The following is a 25,498-nucleotide window of genomic DNA, read 5'->3' as shown; positions in this document are numbered from 1 at the left end:
AATGCACTTTCTGTATAATCCACCTATGAGCAATGGCGAGTTGACTTTAAATAGTTCACACAAGTGAGCCATGAACAATGAAGGTTTGAAAAAGAAAATTTGTTTGTGAAAATCGAGCAGCAGATGAGATACCCTTGCAATTTTACAACAGTTCGTCTTTAATTCACGTGTATTGAAGTATGCAGAGTTCAGCATTATATGCAGGCATTAGGCTGAACATTATTTATTCAGTAGTTTATGATTAAATAGTTGGATAAAGAAAATAGTCGAATCTCCATCTTCTAGTCCAGGATGTGAGTGGGGACAATGGCAAACATTCCTGCCAGTGATTATGACCTGCATTTCTAAATGTGTTTTTTTAAAAAAATCAGGACTGAACAACTCCTTTATTGGAATTTAATCAGCAAATAAATTATACCTCTAGTAGAAAAAAAATCTGCAGTTTCATAAAACTGAGGTGCTGGAAAAATCTGAAATTGAACAGTTCTGTCTTTGTCATGACAATTTCAGTAATGTAATATGTTTCAATAAAGAATCTGAAGATGCGGCTTTTTGATAGCATTGAGCAATAATGTATGGCACCCAGTATTAACCTAGGTATTACTGTGTGCTTATTCTTTCAGAATATTATATACTGACTTTGGTATTATGACGGAGGAAATATAATTTCATTTTTAGTTCCATGACTGTGGTTCAGTAAGCACAGTGTTTCCTGTTCATGCAAACTATTATGGCTGTCTACCTTATGTGTATATATATAACAGGTATATAAGCTTTCAGATAATGTGTGTGGATTGCATGCAACGCTATCATTTAGTGCTACGAGGAGCGCTTTCACGGCATAATATAAATAGTAGAGAACCTTCTTTACTATATTTTTTTATTGTTTAGATTTAGTAAATGGAAAAACACTCTGTAAACTCAGTCTGGGTTAGTCACCAAGACATGATTTTTTCTGTATCTCTAGGGTAGAAGATCTTTCAACTATGAGGAGAAAAAGTACAGAGACTCATTGTCTTCACATACGGTTTCCTTCTGTGTATGTGTAAACCATTTAGATCAAACATGTTTCTGAAGCAATTAGTAGAGCAAGAGCCAGCTTTCTTGGAGTATGAGGTACAAGGATATGTGTGTGAGTGTGTGAGAGAAGATGTACACAATACAAATTATTGTTAGCAAACTCACTTGGGATGCAGGAATTTGGGAACAGCTAAGGAGCAGGACCGAGACAGTGTCCTCACAAATAAGGAGAGAAGAGAACTGCAAAATGAAAAAGAGTAAAGAGAGAGAGGCTGATTTCAAAGTACCTTACTTCTAGGCTTCCAGACATTCCTCCTTGTATCTCTCGTGAGTATGCAGCATTTAAAGGTGCTGTCTTTCTCATCACCTCCCCAAGATTAATAAAAAGCTAGATTGTAGCTAAGCTTTTTGGCAGTGGTCTACTCAACGCAAAAGAACCAGTAATGTTTTTGCAATTAAGTTTAAATAAACATCTCATAAGTCATAATACTTAAAAACTTGTCCTTAAGCCTAAATAGTTGTTAGTGTTCAAGTGAAAACCTTTAAAAAAGAAAAAAGTTACCTTGTAACAGGTAGAGCATAATTTTAAGTGATTTGCATTTCCTCTTCATTGCAGCAGTACTTGTTAGCAGTGAAATAGTATGTTCATTTTCTCATCCACACCGATTACCTCCCAAACCATTATTTGCTGAAGATGGATGTCACATCCAGCATCTGGATGGTGTATCCAGCCATTCAGAAAGGTTGTTTATCACTAATTTTTCATTTAGCCATAAAACCTTTTGACAAATGCAAACTTATAGCTAGAAGAGCTGAGTTGAGGGCTTTTTCTTAATTCTTCCTAAGTAACATATCTGAGATCATGCTGATACGTGTCAGGAATAAAACCACCATTACAACAATGAAGCAGAGAGCATTTATGTTTTCATGGATAGGATACTTTTCTAATTTAGACTGAAATAGAATTAGGCTAAATACATATTTTCTTATTCATGTGATTAGTCAACTCCAGTAGAGTACCTGCGAGTCAGGTGAGCCCTCACACTTTCACTTCTCACTGATAATAAGGTTGCTGTAGTCTGGTTTTGAAGGGTTGGAGGCTTTTTTTCAGAAAAATAGGAACAGTGGACTGAAAGACATTTCATCATGTGCATATTACCTTGTCATTATTCTTTTGGCAACTATGGAACCTGAACATCATAACCACATCAGTTTCCTAGAGAATAACTTAATCTGTATGTGAAAGATACACCACATGCTCCATCCCTAAGAATAATGCAAGAGGGTAGTAAAACTGCAACAGACTCACTAAAATAGGCCCACTGTAGGTGACTGAAGAACAGAAACCAAGATCACAGACTGAGCCTTATGGTGTCTATAGAGCATGAGTCTAGAGGCACAAGTCCCTCTCAGTCTGTGATGCTGTCTCAGTCCTTCACTGTTCCTTGTTCCTTTTCTCTGGTCATGTCTATTTGTCTCCAAATGTAAAACCAAAGAAAAAAAAATACACTGTGGTAAATATAGCAATGAGTGGAGGAAGGTTAATGAAAGATTAAAATTAAATTAATTCAAGTCTAGAAAACAAAAGAAGGATGAAAATAAAGAACGAAAAATAGCATATTAGAATTGTAAATGACCTCCTAGGTCACTGAGTTTGGTCACTGCATACAGCCACAAAATTTCCATTCATTAAAAATTGATCTAATATAGTAGGAGGGATCTTGGAAGTAAGCAGGGTGGGGAGTTTTTTGGCCCAGTAGGATCAAATTTTCTGGTTGCACTGTCTTCAGAAAATATATGAGCTCTATCTATTGCTGCATCATTAATCTATAAATGTAAATCTATGTTTGCCTTTTTCATTTTTAAATTGTATGCACCTCTGCTGTATGTAGTGGAACTTACATGTGGGTAGGAGCAAAAGAATAAAGTGAAGCCTTAAAACAGTTTTTACGTTTTTAGTTTGATACAGTGGGAAGCCCAGGTGCTGTGTTTTGACACTGTGTGATAACTTTGACATGTAGTTAAAGCTAGAAACTGAAAAGAAGTGCCTAAAACAGGGAAGACTTTAAATTTAAAAATAGCGTGTAGGAATAAAGATAAAAAGTAGTGAAGCAACCCACTTTAAAAAGATTTATAGTAACAGAGACAGTACCAAGGGGACCAATAGTAACAGTAATGCTCCACCTTTTTGATATCTAGCCATTTGACTCTGTGTAAAAAGGAAACTTTCAGGAATCATGACATAAATTAATTGGCTGAAAACAGTAGAAGTGATGCATCAATTTACAAGCAATGTACTGCTACCTTTTGCCAGCAGCCTCCTGTATAATAAGGCAGACAGGGGAGTTCAGGTTTCTCAGCAGATAGACTGTAGGTCTATAACACTCAGCTCCAACAACGCTGAGAATCCTGATATTGTGGGTAGAAAGACAATTTTATTGAACTTCTGTCAGAGACAATATGGGACCATGAATACAAAAAGTATAAAGATCTAAGCTGTGGGATACAGGGGAAGAAAACAACCTCTCAGAGGCTGGACCTCTTTGATAAGTTGTGACTATATCTCCACAAAGACTTTGAATCCTTTAAGGAGTATAGACAGCCTAAATTCAGGAAAGAAATTTGAACACTCTGAAAAAAAAATAGGTAGAGAGTTACTTGTGGAAAGGAATGGAGGTTAGAATAGCAGCAAAACAGTGATGTAATGAAAAGGCAGGCTCTGTCGTGTGTGCTAAGCAATTCAGTCTATTATGCAGGCAAATTTTCTGAAAAGAAGCACCTTAAGATGTATGAAATGTGAAGCAGAATCTAGGCTAGATAAATACTGTTCTGTACATAGTATTTAAAAAATTCTTTAACAAAAAGCCATTATATTTAAAAACTTATTTAACAGCAAGCTATCTAGAGTGTAAAGGAGAGTTCACAGATTGCCCAGACAATCAAATGTGGAACATCAATACTCAAGGGCGCATGCTTAGCAATAGGAATCTGTGAACTCTGTGTGTGCCGTGCAGTAAAGCTCTTTAACTATTTCATGACAGGGCTGGAATACACATCTGGAAGAATAAAAGCAAGATGTTGTGGCCTTAAGATAAATTATTTGGATGCTGACAGAACAATCTTTGTTATGTAGGATTGTTTGTGTCCTGAACAGTATCTGCAAAAAGGTGAGCGTTTTCCAGGAATGAAACCTGGATGCTGCCTGAGACTGTAGATAGCTGTAGCTATAAAAGCAGTGTTTGCCTTTAACAAAGGTAGACTAGGGAAATTAGGAAAGCTGTAGGTGTTCCCATCGTATCTAATCCATGTTTGAATTCACAGGTTGCAAAATACCTTATAGCATGTCTTCCCAACCTGTTACAGGCCTTGAAATTTTCTATTGTAATTAATTTCTAAACCTGTAGGGTGAAAGGGCTGCTAATACGTAAGGGGTAATTTTTTCCTGATGAATTTTATGGATTGCAGAGGGAGGGAAATTGATTTTCTGCTGAATTAAGTATTGATTTAAAAGTAGCTTTCTGTACTACTTAGTTTGGGGTCATGGAGTACTATTTCAGTGGATTTTGTAGATTGCTTGCTGTATTTTCCTATTTCAATAAAACCTTTTGGCATGGATGCAGGTTTCACTTTCATTACGATTGGTTGGACATCAACAAGTGGTTCAGTGATCATGGAAGTTCATGAAAACCGTAACCTTTCTGAACAGCCTAACAAAGAAGTTGAAGCACTGTATAAAAAAAATCTTATAGCAAAACCTGAATGCACCACTAGAGAAAACTGACCTGCCTAAACATAAAGCAGGTCAACAGCAGTTATTATGGTATTTTGTGCATGTGTTTGCGGTTTTGTTGTCTGGACCATATATTGGGACGTATAGAAGTCTGTAACACAATGGAGGATTTTTTGTATTAGCTGGTGACAAGAATGTTTATTCCTAAAGGAACTGTGCTGCCTGCAGTCACAACTGTAGGCTTACAGTTTCACTGGTGCTTTGAAAAGCTCTCAATGCCTTCATGAGGTCTTGGAATAGCACTTCTTTATGAAATGTGACTCTTGGGCTTGTATCTCATACCAGGCAGAGATCTGGTATGTACTACACACTGTACCGTACTATACGGGGACATTATATGTGCTGGTATCAGACCCAGCACAGACTATTCTGGGTTACGGGGTCATCTGTGTCAATTTGCCATTCAACAGTTTGTTGTCTCACTGCCTCTCTGTACTGTTTATTCCCTTCCAGTTTACACCTCGTTCTCTTCCTTCATAGGGTTTCAATATTTCTTATTCTTTGTATGTTAGATATTAAGTAATTTCATTTTCACTTTTTCCTGCACTGACCTGGTGTCATTCATTAGTGGCCAGTGTCATCATCAAGCCTTGAAGGGTTTGCAGTGAGAGAATGTAAATGTCAAATATGAGTTCTTGCAAAGTGCTTCTACATAAAAAGGCCATCATTTGTAATTTTTTTTTTCCATTTTTGATATGTTGTCTGGAAGAATATCTACAAATGCAACCACACAGCTAAGGTTACAGTGATTTATTTTTAATATGTTCCCTTTGGAACAGAAATTACCAGTGGACAGCAATCTTCCTGCACATAGTACTGCTAAGGGGAGCTTTTGGGTGTCTGTTTTGCTAGCTGATGTATCAATGACCACCTAATGTATCAGTTATTCAAAAACAAAAGTGTAGTGGAATTGTAGATTTCCAATGAAGAAAAAACAGGCTGTGAATGTTTCTGGAGGTCACTTCAGATCACATGCAGGAAGCCTTTAGGAGCCTGATGAGAAGATAAAATACAGTTGAATAAGAACTTACCGTGCCCACAGTGGACTGTAAATATTTTTCTGACCATGTAGCTTAAGTAGTTGACCAGAATTCCTACTACACTTGCAAGCATCACTTCCTCTACACAGAGAAGCGGAGGATTGTAAATAAGTTGCATTAGTATTTGCTGTTTGGATGGTGTTTGCAAATTCTATGGAAATTCAAGGAGAAAATGGAAAGCCTGGCAAAAAAGCTGTATCCTCATGGAACAATATCTATGTGAACAAATTAGTAGGAAGGGTAAAGACTGATGGTTGCTTTCTACACAGATGTATTTTATTCAGTGAAAGAAGCCATATCATTTACAGACTAAGGAACAACTTCATTTTGGTAAAAAATTGTTAGCCTGTAAACAGAATAACTCCAAAATGTTTTACTTATGAAGGCTGTTACAATATGCCATAAAAATATATGTAGGAATTACCATATTTTTAATTAATATGCATTTATTAAACACATAAAAATGGGAATGCTGTAGTCATCAGCTTGGCTGAAGCAGTGCCTAAAAAATTCCTTTTTCATTCTGCTTCAAAAAGGAAATGGAAGTAAAATTTCTCCAAGCATCTGAGTTCTAGTATCCATCTGATTTAGTAAAGTAGCATTTGCAAGCTTAGCTGTTAAATTCAACACTACCAGGTCTAGCTTCTGCTAGGTATATTGTTTGTTTTTAATAAATGTGTTTTGATGGTTTTGTTTCTCTAGGAAAGCTGGGATTGTTTTAGTGCATACAAGCAAGTCTACAGTCAAAATTCTACCCCAATGGGTATTTTTGTACTATCAGTCTGTGCGTCAGAAAATGTTGAATTTAGTCTTAAGTAGAGAACCAGTGAAAACTAATTCATTAAAAGCAACTGCCATAGGAGGTATGTGATTGGTTTTGAGAGTCATTTAGGCTCCAAATGCGTGCTGTAAAACAAATTCAGGGAAACAATAGAAAATCTACATGGACGGTTCATTTAAAGGCTATGATAATTTTATGTTTAAAGTTAAGGTAATATACATCTGAAGTGTAGTATTCTGAGAAAATCACTCTTTTATTCACTTCAGGTTTAGCTTCTTTAGACTTTTAACATATTTTTAATGAGTGTTGAACTATATACTGAAATTAATCGGTTTGTTATTCAAGGCTACATGTGGCTAACTTGATGGAATTCAGAGTAGGATTCCTGCCAAATAACAGAGTTTGAAGGAATAAATGCCAAGAGTAAACTTTCTTATCTCTGCTGGTTTCTGAGAACATAGTTATTATGGTGTCTATGGCCCATGGTTCAGTCCTGTACAAAATACTGAACTTACTAATACTAATCAACCTGCAGATATTAGTGCAAGTGCATAATGTGGTTTTGACAGCAGGAATATCTAAGTCATGAAGTATTACTTGCCACTGAAATAATTCTAATATTGCAAATGAATGCTCCCCCAAATTCTAATGGAATTTGTATGTGTGTAAGAGTTTATGAGTATTTCCCTCAATGATTTCAGATAATATTTCCAGCCAGGAAAGAAAAACAATGCTGTATGACTTGTGTGGCACAATTAATTCATTACTTCAGAACAGCAAATTACCAAGGAATTTGCAAAATACATCAGTGTTCTGTGGAGAAGAGAAGAATTTGTTGAGCAATAATTGTTATGAATTAATCACTTAGCTTTAATGCTAAGTATGATCTTGTGATACAGCATACAAATGTGAGCTCCAGTCAATAAACAGAGAATGAACAGGCTTGAGAAGGGATTTGTCTGTCATCCAGAGTTTCTGGAGAATAGCAATGTCTTCATTTTAACCCTCACCTCTCAATGTAAGTAGCAGTTAGGTTCATGCTGTCTTATATCAGAAGCATGGATTTAAGCATTGGTACTGTACCTTGTACTAACTTGTCACCAGTATATCCAACAGAATTCTCTCATTCTTTGAAGCCAATGGGAGTAATAAGTGGAAGATTTCTGGGACCATACAGAGCACAGAAGATATTTGTATATATTTGAGTGTATAGGTACATATCACATACATACAATGGAGACCTTTACTGATAGAAGATTAATGTTAAAATACATGCTGTAATATTATATGAGATATTTCTTCTACTAGCTTTTTGTGACAATAGGAGTTCTGTAATATTTTCCTTCCTAATTCCTCAATTTTCTTCCTGCATCTTCAAAATTGTGAGAAAGTTCCAGTGCATCTAATATTCCAGGGATTACTAGCAAGCATGTACAGATTCATTGCATATAACACAGACCAAATTGCACAGAATTGTTAACGTAACCCCGTCCTGCCCTGTTGGATCTGTGCTGTCAGACAGAACAGGTTTGTCTTAATAACCCAAAAGGCTGAAAGAATCAGAGAATCAGTTCCATACAAGTCCACCCAGATGAGAAAATCAGCCCTCGATGAACAGTCAGTACAGGCCATCAGAAATCATTTTTCTTGATGGGCAGATGGAGAAATGTGTTCTTGAAGGTAGGCTGTTAAGTTTTTGAAAGGCAACTATCAGAGGTCATTTTAGCCTCACTTGATTATCTCTAGGCTTTAGCTAGGACTGAAAAAGTCTCATATGTACAGCCGTGGTCTGCAGAATGAAGGGTGTTTATCATAGATGAAAGCTGAAAAAGAGAGACAAAGTCAAAGTCCATGAAAAGGGTAGTCCTACCTTTTAGAACAATATGCTTCTTGGTGACCTGAAAGCCACAGATTTTTTCATGTTTTGTGACACTTTTGCTCCCTCATCTATCTGGAACCAAACCTGAATGGATGTTTCTTATGCACTTGCTGTTTGTTTTGTGTATCTAAAATACTCAGTCATTCTCCAGGAAGATAAAATGATCTGCAACTAAAAGAAACCCATCCTCCTAGTCAAAAAGGTATTAGCGGCATATCCTTACCTTTGTGATATATTTCAAAGCCACCAAACAAAGATGAAGGAAAAGCTCGCAGAGAAGTTTGGCATTAACTTATTTTGTCTCATTCCTTTTGTTGTCTGCTAAAAAGTGCAGTAGTCACATATGACAGCTCATCTTTGCAGACAAGGTTGCCATCCTAACTTCATCCAGCTCATCTATAACCCAATGCTTATGGTGTCTCAAGGCAAGAGGTCTACAGTGTTGCTAAGACTTCTGCTCAGATACCACGGTGACACCTAAACAACTGCCCAGCCCTCAGGCAATTCATCAGGGAGTTTTTGCTTCTCATTTATAAAGAAAAACATCAGCCATTCTGGTAATAGTACAGAAAACCTCATTAATTACAGCACACAATAAAGAATAAAGCGAGCATAAAGATGCCAAGCAGATGGTGCCTTATAAACAGACTTTTTTAAACAGTAACCTTCACAGCAGGGAATGCTGTAGGTAAGAGTGCAACTTAACTTTCATTAGAACATTTTTATTTCTATGTTTAGAATATAAATGTATTTCCAGATATGTTCTTTGCTGAAAGTTGAATTATTCTGTAAAGCCTGAGAAAAACAAAAAGCAATACAATTGCTTTCTAATTACAGAGATTATAGGATGGAGAGTGGAGGAGAAAGCGATATGCTGTAATGTTTTTACTGTTTTCTATCATTTCTTCTGCAGTTTTGAAACTTACTGTGAAGAAAAAATTGTTAAAAACTTTTTAGGAAGAAACTTGGTGGTTAGCAGGACAAAAACAGGGGCGGACATATCTCTCTTTTGGAAGTATGGAGTTGCGGGAGAGGAGGCTTAGAGAGCATTGCACAGAAGAAGGAGCCTTTGAGGTTCCCTTTTCCCCAAGGGGAGGGAAGAGGAGGGTGAGAAAATACTGCTATATGTTAGTGGCAATTTTTAGAGATAAACACAGTAAAGATTCCTCCATCCATATCCAGCATTTGTGTCTGCCTAGGAAATTAAAACGTAACATGCTAGTTACCTTTGCTAGCATCCAGAAAATATCTGTAGTACAAACCTATAAAACATTAAATTAGAAAAACAATACTCATACAATTTTTCATACTATAAAACTGGCAAAACCAAGTCTGTGTGGTTTAAGAACTCAATTCCCACCCAATAACTTACTAGCAGAATTTATTTTAATGAATGAAATGAATGCCAAGAAGAAGCTTCTCTCTGCTTCTGCGCAGTAACGCGGGAATATTGTTCACATCATGCTGGGTAATTTAGCTGACCAGCCCCAGGAATGACAGATGCTCAGAGAAGATACTTTTCCTCCATACCTACAGTTGTAGGCTGTCTGTACCCAGCCTGCGTGTAAATCCCATCTGCCTTTGCAGACAATGCCGTGGAAGGGACCTCAAGGTTTCTTTTCTTTTTTTTTCTTTTTTTCTAGTACCCTGTGACTTTAGCAGGATAACAGAGGATACAGAAGGACTAGCTCTCTGCTAATAGCTGAGGAGGATCTATGGAAGAGAGAGGGAGGTCTTGGCTATTGAGCAGGTTCGACGCAATAGCCTTGTATCTCCAAAGCCATATCTGGGTGCCTTTGTTCCATGTTTTGTTAAGAACACAGACTTTTTGCTTGGGGACAGTGAGTTTAAAGTAGTTTCTGTTCAGTCTTCTAATATTATTCAATCAATTAGGCATTATTAGATTGCTCTTGAAATAATGTATATAACTAGCTATTCACAATAAACACTCTCCATGTTCTTTCAGCTGTGAGCTTTCTACTGCCTTAGTGACATACATAGTACACTTTATTGTTCATGATAATCTAAGATTCATGGCAATACACTGACATTCCATTACTTTTTTTTTTTTCCCTGATGTAATTGGCAATTAAGTCAAATTTATTTTTTGTCTGGACATTCTATGGCAAGAAAACAACAATCAAATAGTCTATATTAAAAAAAAAAATGAAAAAAGAAAAAAAATAAAAGGAACATATTAAGAAAATGCTTCTGTACTCAAGCAACTGTTACTTCAATTCTGAATCCAGAGAAACTAGTTTTATTCAAACTTCTGGGCTGTCAGAGGTTTTGAAAGTGGGAAGTAGGAAGCTTGGATTCCTTATACTGTAGCACATTACTTGTCTTAAACGTTTTTGTTTGTTATCTCTGAAATTGCAGTTCCCCTATATAAATATCCAGTATAGAGAACATTCAGAGCAATATTTGGTTTGTGGCTGTTCTTCTAAGGTCTGGAGTGATTCACTGGCCATCCCACCTGTACATTATACTTTGTTTTACAGGTCAGGAAGTCAAAGGCAGCTTCATATGATGCCACCACAATTCACCTTTGGATACCATCACCACTCCGTGATGCCCTCAGCATGCCAGTCCAACAGGCCACATAGCCTTAGGCAGCTAATGGTAATATTAATCTGCTCCTTGAATCTGACAGTAGCAACAGACAAGCCTTTCTCTTGAAGAAAAATCACAGTTGTTAATGAAGCTGTCAATTATCCATCTGTAAAGATACATAGCTCATGTGTTCACAAAATACATGTGTGAAACTGCGGCAGCTCTAAATGTTATTAATAGGAAAGGAGCTCTTTGCTGCCATCTCTTAGTGAACTGAGAAGAGAGGGAGATATATGTAGAGACTTTTCGGCATATTTATTTGCCCACTCTTTTCCTGAGAGCCATTGTTACTGATTTGTTGAGCATTCATTAACATCTGGAGAATCAGAGAAATGAAATTACATTATACTTTTATGGTGAAGAAAATCAGAACTCTGTTTAAATATGAACTGTGTAGGAGTTATCATAACTGAACCTCAGTCTTGCATGGGGTAGTAAATGAAGCTGAGTCCATATGAATATGTAAGCACATCTATTCCTACCTTATCTGCTGTGTTGAGTGTAATGAAGAATGGAATGGAGATAGCATGGCAGAAGACAGTAGCATCATTTAAGTACAGTGATACAGGATTAGCACTGAGAAAGGGTGCTTCCTCTGCAAAATGAGGCAGCCCTTCTTGAGAGTATTTGTGGATTTGTCTATTCCCTTTTTTGACAGTAAATTATTAAAAGGGTGCAGCTAATGGGTGAACTGTGAAATCGTTTGTTCATCAAATGTTCAAAATTATGTGCAGACTGTATCCAAAAGTGCTATGTGTGTCTTTCTTCATAGGTGCAGCAGAAATACTTCAAATATCAACATTTTGTAAAAACCTTGTTAGGCAGTTGGTGCAAATCTGTGCTGAAATGCATTTCATTGTTATTTACTAGTTTCAGAATCAGACAAAGCTCTTCAGAAAGAGTTAATATTTCTTGGTGAACTCAGACAAAATGTTTTAGGGTTTTTTTATGAGTTTGTGGGTTATATTTTGAGCTAGTTTTTGCAAGTTTTAAGAAAAAATCCTAGGACCTCAACCTGGTCCTTCTTGTTAAGCAACAGTATTTGGAGGAATAATTAAATGTTTGTGTCCTTGTGGGAAGTTTCCTGAACACAGAACTCATGAATAGTCTCATTAAAATCAAAGAGCAGGACTATATGGCTATGCAAACACGGAGTTTGACCCAGAATAGGAGACGCGCTGTATTTTTTGTGACACCCTCCAGGGATTTCACTATTGCTATTGATTTTACATGAAGGCACTCAGATGGTACAGTGATGGACAGCAGTATAAAACCCTAAGAGAGATGGATAGACATGATTAAATGTTTATTGCCCAGTAGTCAGTACCTTTTCCTTATCCTCTCAGGTCCCAATACACATATGATATGCTGTTACCACTTTTAGCTCCAGGGTTGGTCATTAAACTGAAGCAGAAATAGCTGATATATTTAGGTCCAGGGGTCTCCAGTTCATTGCTTGTTTATCTCCATGCTGCAGTCTAACATTGTTTCAATATCGAGGCCTAAATAAACAACAGAGTTGTTGTGAATATTTTCTTTGTTAAAACCGTTTTATTAAAAAAATCACTAATATTTAAAATTTCAGCTATTTTTTTGTTTCTTGAAGAACTTACAATTTCCCCTGAGATTGTGGTCAGTTGTTACTCTTTCCAAAAGAAACACAGAAATCATATTTTATCCCAAAAGGATTTTATCCTCCCTTTATGTTCTGTTCAATGTTTTTTAGTTGAATAGCATGGACTTTTCTAGGCACATTTCTGGGATTTATGCATTAATATCAGACTCCAGATGGAGAGGCTTTTTATCAGATAAGCAAACCTGGGAGGAAGTCCTGAATGTTAACATTGGGGATGGAGACTGGTACAGTACTCTTTCTTTGAGCAAATCTGATTGCATTTGAATGACACAGAAGACAGAGTGCTTTTATTTTATTCACTCCTTCTATTACTCCCACAATAAACTAGATAAGCTCAGTAAAAATTTTCTGGGATGTGGGAAAATTAGATAGCAAGGTGTACTAAGAAGCAAAGAATGTATTTTGTAGTTTGCTGCTGCTTGATATTCAGATGGCCAGCTTTCTTAATACTGTGTTTAGATCCTGTAAATCAGTATTCTGCTAGATTCTGATTTTAGTGTAGTTGATGGTAATACCATCACTGCCTTGTGATACAGCAAGAAGTCTTTCAGGACTCAGACGTGAGGTCCTTACTTAGAAAACACTCAACTGCTTTTCCAGCCATTGACATCAGTTGATAGGGCATTGCTGGTACTTGTCTCACTGAGTCTGATTTTATGATCTAGGATCAAGTTTTGAATTTCACAGAAGTTTTTTTTTTCCCTGGAGGGAAAGGTATAGAGTGTCATGTCAGACGCAACAGGTTAGATCTACCCTAGCTAGAGTAAATAGATAGAGAAGATACTTGTGAAGTGCACAAAAATATGAAGAAAAGCACACCCTTTCCACCTTTGTTGCACCCTTTTAGTTAAATATAGCTCACAACTAATGTAGAGCATTTATGTGATTTGAGTGGAGCTAAGTGGATAACTTCTAGTGAGCACTAAATTAACACAGTGTTTAATTGGTATTTGCTGCTTCGGAGGTGCCTGTGATCTGCCATTATCTCCTTCGTTATAATTATTATTCAGAGATCTCTTTTTGACATTTTTATGTTCAATGAATTAGTGAGGAATACTCTACATCTTATACGTTACGCCAGTGTCGCTACTCAAGCAGTGTCATATGAAGTTCCCTTAGACCAACAGTCTTTCTGGCTCTCGTAATAATATTCTTCTTAAAAACTGCTTCCCACAGGTCTGTGCACACTGAAACAGAATAGAAATGATCAGTTGCAAATGCCTCAGAAATGTTAGTTAAAACAATGAATATTCATGGAAAACCACTTTTGTATAATGTATCTTTTTACAGTAAAAAAAATTATTGTCTCTTTATTTGCTGACATTCGCTAGTGACATGTCAATAGTTCTGGGAACAAGCCCTCAAATATATTGGTGATTTTTTCTGTCACCTGAAAGTTCAGAGCTACAAAGTCTTTGCCCAGACAGCCTGGCTTGTTGTCTGTTGTCACTTGCTTCCATTTATCTAACAAATGCTGCCAGTTATTTATGTTTGTGACAGACTGTGTGCTTCAGTTTCCTTTCACCTTATGATGCGACTTACAGCTCCATCACAGAACTGTTTAATAGATCGCTCAGCATCATTTCTCACTCCCTTGTCCACACAGTGCGAGGGGAACATTTCTGATCCATTTTCCTTGTAAGGAACTCTGTAGCAAAGATGTATCTCATTGTCATAAAGAAATACTTTTGTCAGCCCTGCTGTTGTGACTCAGTTGGGTGGCTGTTCTCAGATGTACCCCAGCCTGTTTATTTTCAGCTGCTTTCCACCTGACCTGAGCACATCTACTGATTTATTTTTTTAGTGATGTTCCATCAAATGCTTTGAAAATTCATTTTCTCAAACCTAGTCTGAGATTTCATTGCAAGTATTGCACTGTGTATGTAATTACACCTTCTTCCTGAAGATCACTCAATAGTTTATACCCCATTAGAATGTGTTTCTATAGGAAATCATGGTTGCTTGACCAGCTCAATTATGCTATGTGTTCCAGAAGAATTTGCTGTGATAAAACTGTGTGGCAAAACACTAAAAAAACTGAATAATAGAAAAATACTTGGAAACTTTATCTAAATTAAAGTAGTAGTCTAACGGTACATAGCATCAAAATGTACCCCAGCTATATTGGTATCTTCTACCTCCACAATAGAAACAATGGCAAATATTGTATTGAACCATTCTAATGCTTCAGCCCTCTGATCTTTTTTTAAGAGTATGTATTGTAAACACCCTGTGTTCTGCAACAAGACAGCTGGTTTATGAAAAACTGTTATATAGCTTTTCTCTAAAAGCCATTCATGATTTACAATTTTTTTTAACCGAAACCATTGTAATTTTACTACATCAAAGTAGTTCATAGGCATTCAAAGGCAGACAGAGGAAACTGAGTGACATTCTACTAAAGGTGCCGGTAACTTTATACTTTCATGTATACTTTCAAAGAAAAGACTTAAAAGGAGCTAGAGAGCTCATACAGAATGTGATGTATTATGGACAGTTGTACTATTCTTATTGCAGGAGTTTGAGAGGATTGAATCTGATTTGTTGGGAAGTGTTTGATAGTGATTCCTGGCAGTGGCATTATGGTCTACTGGCCTAGTAGTCTAGATCCCCAGGAGCTCTGCCCAAATGCATGTCTTCCAAATCTCCAGAAGGAATACTGTGATCTCCTGAATTGTAAAAGAAAATGGCAGACTAAAGCTCATGACTTTTCCAGAAATGGTGGATATATTCTTTTTCGTGATGTAGTTGCTGCAGAGTCTCAGGGAATTTAGAAGGAGGAAAAGACAGTTGCAAATATTACACTGAACTGGAGAGCAGTGATAAGACACTGATGGAAGAATGTGCCTTCCAGCTGCAATTTGAGGTTGCCTGCAGAAATCCTTGTGAATTCCAGTTCCCTTCCTTGTGCTAAAAGAGGTGCACAGATTAGGAAGCATAATTCCTACAGGCAAAGGAAGAAAACCTTTGCCACCTTGCTGCTGCCTGTGCTTATCTCTCTCTTTTATTATTCCTTCACAGTTTCCTTTTCTTCAGTGATGCATCACCTCTCCAGGTAATAAATCATAGAATCTTTGTGGATAATGTCTTCATTTTGCATAGCAAACATACGCCATAAATCTAGGTGAAGCTTAATAACTGGGATATGGCATCCTTCTTCCTGTGAATGGCAGAGACAAAGGGTCCCATTTCCACTCTGGTTTCCCACTGGAAGAGAGACAAAACTTGTTGGTCAACTGCTTGGGTGTTGCAGTGATTGATATCAATACTCAAGAAAAAAAAAAAGAGGGGAAAGAGACACTAATAATGGTCTTATCACTTCCCCAAATCCTACTGCAAAACTCCATATTTTCCATGTTTCTAGAAGAGAATGGCATTAGAAACACTTGTACCTTGTCATTGTTCGTGTACCACCACTAACCCATGTGTCCTGCATTCCGAACTGTCACTGATGTCTTGCACTATGTAGTGTTATGGACACCTACTCCTGCTTTACCTGGGCTGCTGTTGCACAATGCAGATAGATCTTATAATGACAGTCTTTCTACAGGGCAAACCAGCCCAGAAAATGGAATGAATGGACTGGGCTAATTCTAGAGTTGGCTAGACTAGTAGAAATATTTTCCTGTAAGACATCCATCTCCAAGGTCCTTGTCCCACCCTGACTGCCTGGGACATTTTTGGCGGCCAGATTCTCATTGTATATGAAGTGCGGGAACACAGAGCCATGAGCTTCAAAAGTGCAACTGGCAGCTCTGAAACAAAGACAGCAGGAATTTTCTCTGAGCAGGAGTGGTGGTATCAGGCCCATCATATGTAAGGCAATTACAGTGCAAGGTAATGAAATCAGATGCCAGCTTTGCTGATATAACTAGTTTCACAACCTCTAGCCTTCCTAGCATAACACAGAATAATTCATAATGGGACTGCACAGAACTCTCTCAATTAGATTTCAGCAGTAAAGCGAGTTATTTTAGCTAGTCAGAAGCATGCAAAGCCTGTAGGCTCAAACACATGGTAATTGAATAAATAGACTCAGGCTTTTGCTATCACAAAAAGAAATTAAGGACTCAGTGTAAAAGATGTAAGAGTCTACCTCTAAAAGACACTCATTCAGCTGAAATCATCTTAGCTGCACTCCACTCAAAAGTCACACTTCGGGATGAGGGGAGAGGTTGCCATTTCTTAGAAAAACTCTCAGTGGTAAAGATGCCTTCAAGTGAAGATTGTGAGTGCAGCTGTAACTTTCAGAGGGTAGAAATGTCAGAAATGCCTGCAATGCATTAAAAAACCTGAATACTAATCAGTAAGCAGGGATTCTGAAGAGAATCTCTTTCATGGATACTACCTTTATGATAGGTGATATTTCAGGCAAGTATCATTGCTAATCACATGAACACAATATAGCACAGACACCTGTGTTTCTGTGTGGGTTTTTTTGTGTCCCCACCCCCGGCAACTGTTTTGCAAGGCTTGCTGCAGTCTGCCTGACAAAAGCTATTGAAAACAGCATCTAAACATAGCAGCTGAATGTTTCTGTGCCAGGGCATTCAGTGCATGGAAGTTTCTTCCTATCTTTATGGTGGTTTTTTGCTCTTTTCTGATAGTGATTACTGCTAGGGATTGAGGTTTTGTTCACTATCTTTTCATTATGATAGGAAATGTTTCCCAAGAAAGATGGCTTGTTCCCCAGCCAAATAACTTCAGCCAAGCACCTTTGATCCAGGGCTTTTATTCTGGGCTTCAGATGCTTTCAAGTAGCAAATCATAGATGAACATACCAGCATGGCTGACTCTTGACTTGCTAATGGATTTGAAGGAAACAAGAGGAGAACGAATTCAGGACTCCATGAAAGAAGGAGAAGAAAGTCCATAAATGCCCTTTCCTGATGGTAATGGTATACTGGAGAGGAAGCAGGAGTGGTTTTGTTTATAATACTTTTATACCATTTTTCAGAAATTGTTTATTTCTCGTTCTCTCAAGTGGAGAAGGTGGCATTGCACTGGGAAAGAAAAGAGTGTGGCCAGTTTGCAAGGAAACTCATGGGATTTTTGATGTTGGCTTCAGAAAGGGAGAAGGAATTATTTTTTACCTTCTGCGTTTGAAAAAAATGGGTTATAGTGAAATAGATTTTACAGTCCATTAAGTTCAGTCAGTACAAAATGAACTTAACTGGCCAGATTGACACCTGGAGAATACACCTTGTGCTAGAGGGAATCTTCTGTGTAAAGTTGATGCAGCTAATTCTGTTCTCTCTTGCTTTGGATCTGACATCTGTGTTTCTGCTGCTGGAGCTACATTTTCTGGATCATTTGGAACAGGCTGAGACAATAGGGGAGGAAGAAAGAGTCAAAAGAGAATCAATACTATTCTGCTATATCCCATCCTTGGTTAGCAAAATAAGCACGCAAGAGCACACTGGCTTACACTTAGTAGCCTACAGCTCCAGAGCCGTGCAGACCCTACTCATGTTACTCCTCTGATTATCGTGTTTGAATCATGAATGTCGTGATACATCTCACCCATTTGATACTTTTGTTTTTCTTAATTACTGTGAAGAACAGACACATTTTCTTCAGTGCAAGGAACAGCTAATGTCCTTTCCCTGGTGAAAATGGCATAGGACAAACTGATGATGTGAACTACCAAATGCTGTTTGAGATCCAGGCACTGAGAAGAGGGGGAGAAGGCAGATTTCTCCTGTAGAAAAGCAAATGCTAACTCGGCTCTCCTTGTAAAATAAAACGATTTAAAAGCCTGTCTGAGAGAGATCCAGAATATTATATTCTTCACAGGAATGAAGAATTATGAAGTTCAGTTAAAGTTTTGACAGAATAGTTTATCACAAGGTAAAACACTTTCTTTAGATAACCCTTGCTTTTTAAATTCCTATGCATGCATTTTTTTCACTTTGAGGACATTTAAAAATAAACCGTCAAACAGGATATTTCGAAAACAACAAAGTCGTGTACCAAAAGGACAAGATCCTGAACCTGGAATTGTGTAATATAATATTTGGCCCACAGATTTAATAACATTTCTCTCTAACATTCTGAGGTCTTGAATTAAGTGGTAGAGTATGAAACTAGCTATTTACGTGGACAATGTCAAGAGCTCCCATAATTAGGCTTATGGCAATCTAAACAGTCATGTTGTCCCAGAGAATTTGTTCCCATTGCATGTTTAAAGGTTCAATCACAGTGTCTGACAGCATCCCACAGAGAATTAGCATTTTAATTTCCTTGCTGTATTGTAGGATTATGATTATAATAATAGTTGTGGCTCAGTGTAAATGGTTCTGTAAAAAGGAAGGGGATGTAACTGGACAAGCACAAAGTTTGGTACCACACCTCTCAGCACTCGTGGTTCAACAGTCCTGTAGTTCACTCAGTGCATCTGCTGCTGTTTGGTCATTGAAAGCTGTAGTGCATCGTCATCATAGCAAATTACCAAAAATTGACTGTTTTTTCCAACAATAGAGAACTGTGAAAGCTGTTTACTTCTTCTGTACATTGTATGACACTGTTTTATATAGTTTCTTATTAAGTCACAGAAGTTCTAGAATTCATAGTGTTTTGATTATTAACTTAGGTAAGAATTTTGCATTTACTTATGACACTACCATGGGTGACAAAGAAATCATCAGATGTGCTTTAAGCAGCTGCTCTGTACCACTTTTCAAACTCAGAGAAAAGTTCTGTACATCATTATGCGAAAAGCAGAAGACCCAGATTTGGTAGCTGGCCAGAGTGTGAATTGCACACGTGGGCACCAAAGGTGCATCGCTTCTGAGTGCTTTGCTCAGGAGAGAACTTTTACCTTTGCACAAGTGTGAAGGTAGAGCCCTCAGTCAGTTTGTTTCCCACAAATGGGAGAGGACTATGGAATTATTTCCATTGATTGTAATTCAGACACTTGCATTCTATTATCTTTTTTTTTTTATTGCCTTCTTTTGAAGGATTGATTTCAATAAGGGAAGTAGTACCAAGAGAAGATTGGCTGTATTGAATTCACATTGAACTGATTAAAAAGCATGGAAGTTATTAGAAAAATAAACATATTTCCTTTTTCATTATGCAATATTTCATCAACAGATTTATTAGTTTAATATACTGTCTAAGTAAAAATGACAAGGAATATTATTTAGCATTATTGGAGAATAATTTTGGCAGCTGAAGAACATACTTTTATGTATGGAATAGAGTTTACAATTAAATATGTTTTTTATGAAAGAGATCATATAGTTTTTCACCTTACATTGCAAAAAATGAATAGTGTAAGAATAGTCTAAATTTTCATGAAGAAACCTAGTTTTGCTTATATTTTTTCCAGATGATTTTAAAATCATAGCTACTGAAGTAAATCTATGTAAGGGTTATTTGGACAATAATCAAGTTATAGTCTGAACAGGCAGATACTAATCACCACTTCCATTGCGCAAAACTAGTGTTCTTGCACTGAAGAGAGGTACTGTAGCTGAGATGAGAAACTGAAAAAATCATCAGGTGCAGTACACGCATTCCCAAGTGCAGGCCAATTGATTTCAGAATCAGCAATTCCTGTCTGGGTGCTGGTGCAGGAAAACATTGTTCCATGAGGTACACTCAGCATTGCCTTCTGGAGGAGCTGGTGGGCAATAAAATAGAGGCCCTAAGTACCTATGAATAGTAGAGGTTTTGTAAGAATAAAGGATGAGTCCGAATTAAATTGTCTTCAATATTTTGTTGGACATACTAATTCTTTGCTTTCTCTTTCCTTCCCAGATGTATACTGTTGCAATCTACTGTTAAACAGCTGCTGTGGCTCCTGCTCTGGCACAGGTAAAGTAGTCCCAGATCTTTTACCTGCCTCTTCCAGGTGTTATGAGGCTTAATTAATTAATGCTTCTATAGCACAATGAGGTCCTTGAAGAAAAGATAGTGTAGGATTGTATTCCCTGCTTCATTCCATTACTGGCCAAGCAGATTGCTTGGAAATGCAATTTGGTGCACACACCTGGCACAGCCTTCTGCAAACTCCTTCATCTGTGTGGTTTCCACAGCACTGAAATTTTTCTTTCTCCTTTGAAATTTCTTAGTAAGAGGAGAAAAAGAGAAGCCAGGTCACAGAGCTGCTTAATGAAAGAGATTTTCAATATACGAAACCTTTCCAAAGAAGTTCCACTGTATTGTCCACTGTGCTGATCAGTTATGGTATCTTTTTTCTCATGGGGACTACTCCAGGAATAGATTGGTTTTGCACAAATGAAAGTACCAGTGGAACTTAGTATGGAAAGTAGATGTGCAGAGACTCCTGGTGCACTGTGTGGCTTTGCTGTTAGTTTTTTTAATATCCCAGCAAACCTATTAGGGCTAATTCTTAAGCACACAATAATCCATTTATGTTTAAGTAAATCAAAAGTTTCCTGTCAAAACCTGTATTTCTGATGGTTCATGTTCGTTTATTTATTTAACAAAAATTGCTGTTCTCTATGGGAAATATTATTTTCTTGTAAACCCCAAGAAATTCCAAATGTCAATTCTGTTGAGCGGTGACCACTTGAACTAAAGAAGTTTTCACTCTCTGGTTCATTCTGGTTTTATCACCCTAAAACTTTGGGTTGTACTGGTGTAATTTTTAAGCAACGTCACTATGAAGATTGTCTTCCTTATTTCCTTTTAGATTATTAATCAAAAGATCCTTTTTCACCCTTCTTGTCCCATTCCCTCAGCTTGGGGTTGAATCAGGAATATGAACTTCTGTTTCATCATTCCAGCTGATTCCTTTCTCTTTCCATAGATTTTCCATTGTTGAGACTGTTATTGGTTATTAGCCAACACTATTAGACAGGGGAGATGAGACTTTGCTGGTGAAAAAAGCGTAAGGAATTGAAATGACAGGGTTGTACCAGCAGTGTGGTGGCTGGGCTAAATCCAGCTCAGTTGTAGGTTGTGCTGTAATATTACAGATGCCTTGTTGTGATGCAGTGAAATGAGATCAGTGCCCATGGGCCCTGCCACAGAACTCTGAAATGGCACAATGTTTTCCATGTCTCTGTACCAAGAATATACCCTACTGTAGAGTGACTGAACTGTTGTAAGTGTTACATGGGAGGACATTGACAAAAAATTGGGCAATATTTTACAATCAATTCTATGTTGTTACTGCTTTTAATGGCCTGATTTTTGATTATTCAGCATCTAGCACAGCATTTGGAAGCTGTGAGCTCAGAAACTGTGCTTCAAGTTTAATATTAAACCAAAGTCTGCACATATCTGAGGGCAGAGTGGGCTACTAAACCTATAGCTGGAGGCATCTTTCGTTTACATGGATTTCAGTGCAGCTTCTGGGCTATATTGCTGAGTACTTCTCTGAACTGGACCAGGAAGACTTCAAGGAAGGGAGTTGTTGCATACTGCTGTTTGGGCATCTCGCTTCCAGGCAATGTCTGGGTTTAATAGCTGGATCTTTCAGTTAAGATTCCTTTCCAGGTGCTTTCTCAATGGTAGGAAAACTTGCCTTTGGCTACATTTTTCCTGGAGACATTCCCAAGGCAGCATACTGCCTTCCTCTTCAGACTGTAAGACAAGACACTTTGATGGCATAAGCCTGACCATTTTTTCTGATGTAGAAGGACCTTTCAGTGATTTGGACAAACTGAACAAATGACGTACAATTTTAGCACCAATAGGTGTTTTATGTATCTGTAGACATTTACAATTCAGATCCAACTATTTCTTCATCTCGAGGTTTGAAATCATCAGTCTCATATCTGTTTAATGAGTATCTTCTTCATACTTTTGACCTTGACTAGTGGTATGTAGTGCCTCTGTGTCATCCTCCCGACTTAAAAAATCATGTATTCAGGCCCATCAAAGTATATTTCCTTAGATAGTATTAAGTATTTTTTCCATCTTTACAACTGGATGCTGAAGTTGGCTGGTTCAGAGCAGTTAACACACTGTGAACATCAGAGATGCTGAGGCACAAAATGACTGTTTTGCAATGATGTGGGAAATGAGAAAACTGCCTGAGGAAAATCAGACTAATTTAACCTCTTTCTTAATTTGTTCTAAAAACAAAGAGTTAATTAGTGGAGTTAAGTTTCTGATTGGTGTGAAGAACACTTATTCTGCATAGACAATTGACAGTGTACACCGCAGATTTAATTAAAGAGAACAGAGATAAGTACTGCATTGTATATTAATGTTTACTATAGCAATTGATTACTCTGCAGACAGCTTGTTATTTTCTTTTCCAATTTAAAGTGAAGATAAGAAATATAGAAGGATGATAAATAGTCAATCTGAATTGTACCTTTTAGAAGGTGACTGAAAGATATTGAGAACACTTATATAAGAAATAACGCTGCAAAATCTACAGGCCATGTAAATTGGCGTATCTCCATTTGACGTTACTGAGTGTTGTTTTACACCAGTTGCGAATCTAACTCCCAAGAGCACCCATAAAAAACTTTGATATCTTCAAACTGCCCTGGGAAGAGCAGGACTTTTTATATCCGTGTGCAATGGCCTGATAAATCATTGTCCATTTCTAGTAAAAAAAGTGAGGGAGAACTGCTTGGAAAGAGCACTGTTGTTCTCTGGAAGAAAGCTGTAGGGCATAATGAAGAGAAAGGATCCTAATACTGGTCTGTCCTCATCTTTTCAGAGCCTACACCTTTGTCATTTCTGCAGTTGTACAATGTCCCCTCCTCCATTGTGCTCAGGTGGTTGCATGTGGTGTAAGAGAGTGGACTTTCTGCTGAGGTGGTAGATTGGGAACTAATTCTGTCCCAAATCCATTCTATGACTTTGTCAAGCTACAGTGCTACTGCGTGCCTCAGTTTCTTCATCAACATGCTTCTTTTACGCTACTCTTTCTTTTTCCATTATCCTTTTATTTCTGAAAGACAGGATTGCTGTAGGTGAGAACAGGTCTGGTGTTTAAATTCAAATGATTTGCACTAGAGCATTGCCTCTGCCATGGACTGCTCATGTTTCACTCAATGACTGGATTATTCTATCCTTGTTAGAGCAGACAATGTAAAACAGGGACAACAAAATTAACTTATTTCCAAATCAGCTGGGATTAGGTAGGGCCACAGCTTCTCACAAGATGGTGGAGAGGGGGAAAAAAATAACTTGCGTCTTAAAGTCAGCAGCAGGAATTTAGCCCCTTACCCTGGGGCAGTGCCTGCTTCAGGATCATGCAGAAAACGTGGGGTTCACATAATCCAAGAAGCAGAGAGATGTGAGCACTGCTGGCTCTGGGCACTGCTCTTGGAGCCACACACCAAACGCTCACTGGAATCGGGAGTGCTCAAGGCATTCAGCTCACGTTTCAGTGTGGCAGAGCAAAGCCAGATTTTACATCTGCCAAATTTATGCAAAAAGAAAACTGGATTATGTGAGCTTCATTATTCTTTTATTATTATTATTATTGTGTATGTATTGCATGTAATTGTGGCATGAGCTGATGTTAATTAATTCCAAATCACCTTTTTAACTAGAAAGTTTATGTTGTATTTCATTACTGCAATAAGCTTTGGCTTTCCAAGTTCCCTCAAATGAAACAATTTTCTTTTCAAGTGTACATCACCGAAGTCAAAGAGACATAATATTCCCAACTGTATAAAACAGCCTGTGGCAACTAGGTTAGAGCTGTCAGTTTTACACACGGGGTGCCTGACAAACATATTATACATACAATTCAAGGCTGACCTTATACTGCACCTGAATTTAAATCTGTGTACTGCATGATGCTTTATATCCTAAATGGGCTGTTAACACCCTCGTGCAGCCCTTCCCTTTTATAATGGGCTGTAACTGCAAACTCTAAATTGTCATGAGCAGCAGCCAGAAGGTAACACCATAAAATTAGTTAATTTTAACATAAAGATGCCAAATCACCACTGCACCCATTTGAAAAATATATTTTCGTTCAAGCAGTTGAGTGCTTGCAGATAAGAAGATTGTTCCATAAAAATTCACCATGTTTCCCAGTGTTTTAAAATGTCTGGTGTCACCGAAACACATGGAATAAGAAAAGGAACAGCTTACAGGACTGGGGACCTTTAAGACAGAAGTTCAACTTTGAAAGAAGCTCAGAGAGTAAAAAATTATGTCGAAGTATTTTTCTCTGAATGTTGCTGTATGGGCAGCTGTATACAACGGGAAAATAATAATATAGATCATGGTGTTAAGATAATATAATAATAATATAGATCATGGTGTTAAGATGAGTCTTCTCTCAGGCCATCACAGGCGTTGTGGGGCTGCAGCCTGTGGGGCAGCTGGGGCCCTTGCACCCAGAGGCTGCTGTGAGGTTTTGCTGCCTTTCCTGGGACATGTGCCCCAAGTCAGTGTGCAACGGGGCAGATGTCCTGCGTGGGCAGGGGACATGCCAGACACAGTAATGGGCTCCTTGCTGGTGCAGAGGTGGTGAGGGTCCTGTCTCTGAGCTTTTGCAAGTCTTGCAAAGACACTTGGTAGGCAATAGGCTACAGGCGGTCACCATGTATGTGGAGGGAGGCTCTCGTTCAAATATTGTGGAGCATACTTTCCTAAGATGTCCTAGTTACTGGGGGATATTACTAAACCCTCTTAATCCATCTGTGAGATAATCTCCTCCAAACTAGAAACTCCTGGTTCTACTAGTTTGGGGATGCTGAAATATTAACCCATGCTTTCAAAGGCATTTGTAGAGGATGAAATCCAGTGCCAAACAGCTGATCGCTTCAGCGAGGTGACATTTCTC

This window comes from Nesoenas mayeri (assembly GCF_963082525.1).
Source record: "Nesoenas mayeri genome assembly, chromosome: 10".
Classification (NCBI taxonomy): Eukaryota; Metazoa; Chordata; class Aves; order Columbiformes; family Columbidae; genus Nesoenas; species Nesoenas mayeri.
Note: the sequence above shows the minus strand (reverse complement) of the source record.